Below are 6,745 nucleotides of genomic sequence, written 5' to 3'. Positions count from 1 at the left end.
GAGAACCTCTAGTTTGTCCACCGTATAGATATAAATATGGATATGCATATATGTGTGGATATATGTACATATGTGTATGTTAATATCTTGGGCAGACACTGCAAACAGTGAGTCAAGTCTAGGAGGAGGAAGGCAGACTGGATAGCACTTAAAAAACTGCGAAATTGTTTTAAGGATCCCAAGCTTCTTCCTGAAACAAAGATCCACCTTTTTAACACTGATATTCTAATGTTCTATGGTTAAATCATAAAGATATACATTTGGAAATCACCCAGAGGGCATGTACCATACTGGGAACAGGCTTCAGTACATTACAAATAAGGGACTGCACAGAAGTAGGATAAACATGCCATCCAGGATTTCTATGATGGAAAAAGCCGAGTTGCTCAGAGTTACAAATAACAAATAGGGGGGCATCTAGGTGGCTCGGGATTGATAGCCAAGCCTAGAGACAGGAGGTCCTGGATTCAAATCTAGCTTCAGACACTTCCTAACTCTAGTGACCTGGGCAAGTCACTTAACCCCCATTGCCTAGCCCTTACTGCTCTTCTTCTTGGGACCAATACTGAGTATTGATTCTAAGACAGAAGGTAAGGGCTTAATTTTTTTTAATTAAAAAACATAATCTGTGTTACCATCTTAAAGATATCAGTAGAAATCTAACCAACTATCATCCTTATGCAGATGATTCTCAAGTCTACTTGCCTAGCCCTAACCTCTCTCCTTTCCTCCAGTCTTTCATCTCCAACTGGATGTCTTATTCGTTTTAAACTCAACCTGTTCAGATTTCAACTTGTTTCCCCCTAAAGCTTTTTCCCCCTTCCAAACTTCCCTGTTAGTCTCAAGAGCCTCCCAGGCTCCTAGGTTTTAAGGAGCCATCCTCAAATCCTTATTCTCTCATCCCGCATATCCAATCAGGGGCCAAGTCCTGCTGATTTGATCTTTGAAGTATATCCTCCTCTCTCCTGACACTAATACCGCCTCGGTGCAGTCCATCATCTCACATGTGGACTATTTCAGCTTGCTGGTTGGTCCTACTTCCTCAAGTCTCTCTACTCCAACCTGTTTTCCACTCAAGTCATCAAACTAATCTTCCTAAATTGCAAATCGGAACATATTATGCCCTTTTCCAATGAATTCCGGGGACTTCTTATCCACAACCAGAATTAACTATAAAATTCTTTTGCTATTGAAAGCTCTTCCTGGCCTTTCTAGCTTCTTATACCTCACACCTCCACATGTTCTAAGGTTCAGTGGTCTCCTTTGCTATTCCTCCTCATTTCTTGAATCTGAGCCTGTTTGGGGATCTCCTGCAATTCTTCTCTCTTCATCCCTACCTCCTGATTTCCTTCAAATCCCACCTTCTTCAAGAAGCTTTTCCTGGTCCTCCCTTAATCTTAATGCCTTCCCCCTGTATGCGTATACCTATATGCATATACGAATATAGATATATGTATGTGTGTGTGTATATATCATTGATATGTTATATGTTGTTATGTTGTCTCCACTGGATTCTGAGCTCCCCGAGAGACTTGGGGGAGCCTTCCTTTGAACCCTAGTGATCTAGCACAGTACCACATATGGACTTAGTAAAATCTCATTGACTTGACTGTCCACTCACTAAATCTTATAGGCTGCTTAGGGAAACAAGAACTATGTACAGGAAATGGAGAACAAACGGGTATAAAGGACTTGTATGGTACATAATACATCATTTACATAGTATACAACATATATAGTATAGTAAATATGTACTATGTGCTATGTAGGAAATACACTGTGTGTATATGTAGAGAGAGGGGGTGTGTGTATATGTGTATATATTTATATATATATATACATACACACACACACCAAATGTTATATAGCAGGGGTCGGCAATGTATGGCTCTCGAGCCATATCAGGCTCCACCTCCCAACCGGCCAGTCCGGGCAGAGCCTCAGGATGTGCCCCAGGGGGCCCTTCAGCCCCCCCCCCCCCATATTCCATCGCCTTCCACCTCCATCCTCCTCTTTCTGCAGGCGTTTATGGCTCTCACGGACAAAAAGGTTGCCGACCGTTGCATAGTATACCATAAAGTACCTACTAAGTCTAAGCACTAGGCCAGGTATTGCAGATAGAGATAAGACTGAAGCAGTCCCTGGCCCCAAGGAGCTTCTAATGGTAATCTATTGCAAGGTAAGCAGTGTTGTGGGCAGCGGATGTCCCATTGGGAGACTTTGGATGCATACCTGATTTTCTCTAGAGTAAATCCCCAGTCCTGCATTCTTGTTTGTTACACCTGTCAGCAATTCAAGGAAACCCAACTCCTCAATTCATTGTGCACCCAAAGCAAAGAAGGCCAATGTAGACATAGCCCCTGCTCTCAGTTAGAAGCCTTGCCCACATGTCTATGGCATGTCTATGGTAAGGCTTACAAAGAGCTTCCCTTATGACAATCTTGTAATGGAGAGAGTGTAAAAATATTATTTTCATTCCCATTTCACTGATGGGAAAATTGGTGCTGAGAGAAGGAAGGTGACTTGCTCAGGATCACACAACCAGTAAGTGTCATAGGGCAGAGCTTGAACACAGGTCTTCTTGGTGTTCTCTCCATCCTTCAGAATAGGCTTCTCCTTCAGGAACCTCCAGCTCAGGGGTAAGATTAAGAGCAGCTCCCATTCCTGGAGTCCTCTTCAGCCTTCTAAGCTTTACCTATATCCTTGTTCTCATTAATCCTCACATCAAGCTACGCAAAGGAATGTCATCATGATAGAGGTAGAATTGTCCAAGTTGGCAGGGACCTTGGACACCATTTAGTTTAACCTTTGCCCTGCCTCTGATGCTTACTTACTTGGGTGACTTTGGTAAGTCTCTTAACCTTTATGAGACTCAGTTTCTCCTTCTGTTAAAAGAGGCAGTCAGACTAGATGGCCTTGTGTATCATCGATAATATAAACAAAGTTTCCTGCAACAACATCCCTGGCAAGTGGTCTTTTGTTTCTGCTTGAAGCTTACCTGTGACAGGAATCTACCTGGGTGGCCCATTCCATTTTTAAACTGCTCTGATAGTTAGCAATAATAGCTATAATCACTTATACAGGGCTTTAAGGCTCACAAAGATTTTTTTTTACAAATGTTATCTCATTCGATGTCCATAAGAATCGTGTGGGGTAAGTGCTATTATTTTCCCTAGTTTATCAGAAACAGACATTGAGAAGCTAAGTAACTTGCATAGAGTCTCACAGACAGTAAGCATCAGATGTAAGAATTGAACTCGGGTCTTCCTGGTTCAATCCTCTTAACCACTGATCCACATTTTCTCCCATATATTGATCGACCAGAATGAACTCTGCCTCTCAGCAATTTCCACTGACTGCCCCCAGCTCAGTCTTCTGGGGCCAGGAAACACAAATCTAATCTCTCTTTCACATGACACTCTTTAGATAACAACCTCTATTGTTAAAGGCATTTTAAGGTTTGTAAAGTACAGAATCTCTTCCACATTTCCTTCCCCATCACGGTTCTGCTACAGCTTCAAGTAATTAAATTAGAATCTTGGAGTTTTGCAGAAGCTGCAGATGGCACTTGAGGGCCAGCAGATGACAAAGAAAAGTTTAGAGAATTAGAAATGCATAAAATATACATAGGATATTGTAGAATATCAACATATTTCATCTTTTAATGCCATAAATATAATCAGTAAACATTCTATAAAAGAAAAGAAAAAATTCAGACTTCTTCTCTGGTACAAAGGGAGGGTCCACAAATTTTGCACAGATTTTTCAGATCATGGGGTCACCACCCCTTTACCCCAAAACATAGAAAGGATGCTTGTACTTCTCTCACAACAAATTGAGTGAGATGGCTTGTATTAGTATCATTATTCTCACTTTACATTTGAGGAAACCGAGATTAAGAGATTGACCCTTCAGGTTCATGAAGCTCCTGATTGTCAGAGTCAAGTCAAACCCAGGAATTACAGGGTCATATGTTAATAAAAAGAAGGACTTGAGAAGTCAGAAATTCCAAATCCTTAAAAAATTGTTTCTATATGAAATTGAAAAAAAATTGAAACAAAAACAACTAAAAGAAATACCAAACTCTTCATTTTGCAGATTAGGAAACAGATCTACAGAAATGAAATGACTTGACCAAGGAGACCACACAAGTGGATTTGAACCCAGATCCTTTAAATTCAGCACCTTTTTCACTGAACTGTTGTGGGGTGCTAGAGGTTCGGGAAGGGTACCTTTTGCAAGAATGCAAGACTCCAAAACTTTGCTTAAAAATAAAAAGAGAAATTTATTAATTTAGAAAGTAATGTTGAATATGGCCAGGAGGATAGCAAGGTGGAACAACAAGATGGGGAACAGCTCTTGGGAAGACAAGATGGAAAAGCTGTCCCCCAGATGCCATCAATTCTGGGGATTTTATACTTTTTACAACATTGTAGATGTGATGCTGTGTCATGGTGATGCTAGAGTGGTAAATACTTGGGCATTCAGTGTGGGGGTTGGTCATCTGACCGGGTCTGCCTGGAGACACAGGGGGTGACACTCATAGTTTAGGGGACAGATGGATGTCTGAGATACAACTTGATGATATCAAGGAGGTGTATCTCTGTCCACCTAAAGGACGATCCAAGGAGGACAATTCTCTCAGGGTCTTATAGGAGTTATTAGATGTTTTGGGTTAGGAGTCACAATGATAGAAGGGAACAAAGGAACAAACTGTTTACAGTTTGCCTGAAACACTTCTATAGTTTTGGGGGTACACTGCACGTGCCAGAATCACATTGTATCCTCAAGTCTTCAGACTCCTACATTTTTTCTGCTGAAGGCAGAATGGGCCTAATCACTGGAGTGCCAGACTTTGAGCAAGGAGACCTGGGTCAAATGCCTTCCTGGCTGAGTGATCATGGACAAGTCAATTAAGTGAGCTTTATCTTTCTCATCTGTGAAATGGGAATAATACCTGTACTATCCTCCCCAAGTTGTTATGAGTAAAGTAATTTTTAAAAAATTTACTGAACCATAAAAAGTAATAAATAAATGATACTGATATATTTGTAGTTTTTTTACATCACCAAAGTTTCTCCCACTATTCCTCCCCAGTCCCAGAGAACCATCCCATATGTGTATAGGATTTACCAAACTTAAATATCTTAAAAATGCAAGCAATTACTACAATATATTGCTTATTAAACTCAACGGCCTCTCTGCATCAATGCAGACAGAGCCAGTTGTTCATATCCCCTTTAGGGGTTTACAAAACTTTCCCCTGGAAATAGAATTAATAAATAGAATTCCATGCTGTCATGAAAAAGATTCTTATGGCCAGGTCCCACAGTTACCATTATTCTCCTTTTACAAATCTCAGAAAACCTTAAAGAGCCTTGCCCTTTTGGTAAGTGTCAGGAACAGGATTTGAACCCATATTTCTCCTGATTCCACATTCCAACACTCTGGCACATTCAAAGTCCTGGACTTAAAAGGAATCTTCTAAATTCTCATAGTACCACCTGCTATCAGTCAGAAATCATGGGGGGTGGGTGGAATAAAATCATCCAAGCTTCGACTTTATGTCTTGGAGGGAAAGTTGAGAAGGAAGTAAGAGAAAACCGAGGGATTAAAATGGCTCCCAGCAGCCCTCCCCCAGATGGTTGTGGGGTTACAGGTCTTCAGCCATTTCCTCTACCCCCCTCTACTGCTACTTCCCTACCTGTCTCTTGGTGGTCTCAATTGGCGAATGACAGAAAGATGCCAGTGGTGTCCAAGGATAACAGAGCAGGGAGTCCTGGGGTCCTTTCCATGCTGAGCAGGAGGGAACTACCCCTTAGCTTCCCAGCCCATCAGCACTGTATTCTGTTCCAAGTCCATATTCCACCCCTGAAGGAGTATTGGCTTAAAATAGTCCAGGCTTAAGCTTAGGAGACTCTCGGTCCAATGGACTGGAAGCTTGTAGAGGATCAAGACTGTAGCATTTTTTCTCTCCTGCTCTCCAAAGCAGTTGGCTCACAGGGCTTGGCCTCAAGTGTTTGTGGACAGGCTGGCTGAGCTCCCCAGCTGGGTCCCGACACTCCCAGTTCTGCATGTCCTTGCAGCCTGCCTCTCCTACACCTAACTCCCCCATAAGCTCACTTCTACGGAACTCATGGACTCCAGCGGAGGGCCCGACGTGGTCCCTTCTTTAGCTCCTGTGCCTGATGAACTTACTAAGAGGTAGGAGATAAAATCTGCGGTCTTATGTTCCCACATGGGGCACTAAAAGGAAGGCGCTACCACCCCCAGAAGCAGATGCCTAGGCTGCAGGGGCAGTCCTACCCCTTTCTGGCTTTCATGCCCCCTGGGGAACAAGGTTCTCTCCCAGGAGGTGAATGTAGCTAGGTACAAAGGATAGACGAGACAGTCCCCAGGAGTGAGATGGGCGCGGTGGGAGCAATTGAGCTGAGCAGGGAGACCCAATTGTTGCCTTTCTGTGATGGGGGTGGCATGACCCCTACTTCAAGGACTGGCCTGGGTGAGAGGAATTGCCAATCTGAGTCCTATCTCCCCCTCCTCTCCCCCCCCCCCGCCCCGGGGAAAAAAACAGAAACAATTCAAAGTACTTTTTGGTGGACCCACCTAGAGTGGGGGAAGGGGAGCATCCGGTGATCGGGGCCTGCTATGGGCAGGGGTCATTCAGTTTTCTCCAGGGCCCTGGTCAGAATTGTTCTGTTCCTTTCCCAGGCCTGCCCCCGGGGAGTCCCTGGAGCCCTGGGGC

This window comes from Gracilinanus agilis, chromosome 3, assembly GCF_016433145.1.
Source record: "Gracilinanus agilis isolate LMUSP501 chromosome 3, AgileGrace, whole genome shotgun sequence".
Lineage (NCBI taxonomy): Eukaryota > Metazoa > Chordata > Mammalia > Didelphimorphia > Didelphidae > Gracilinanus > Gracilinanus agilis.
This window is presented reverse-complemented; position numbering follows the sequence as displayed.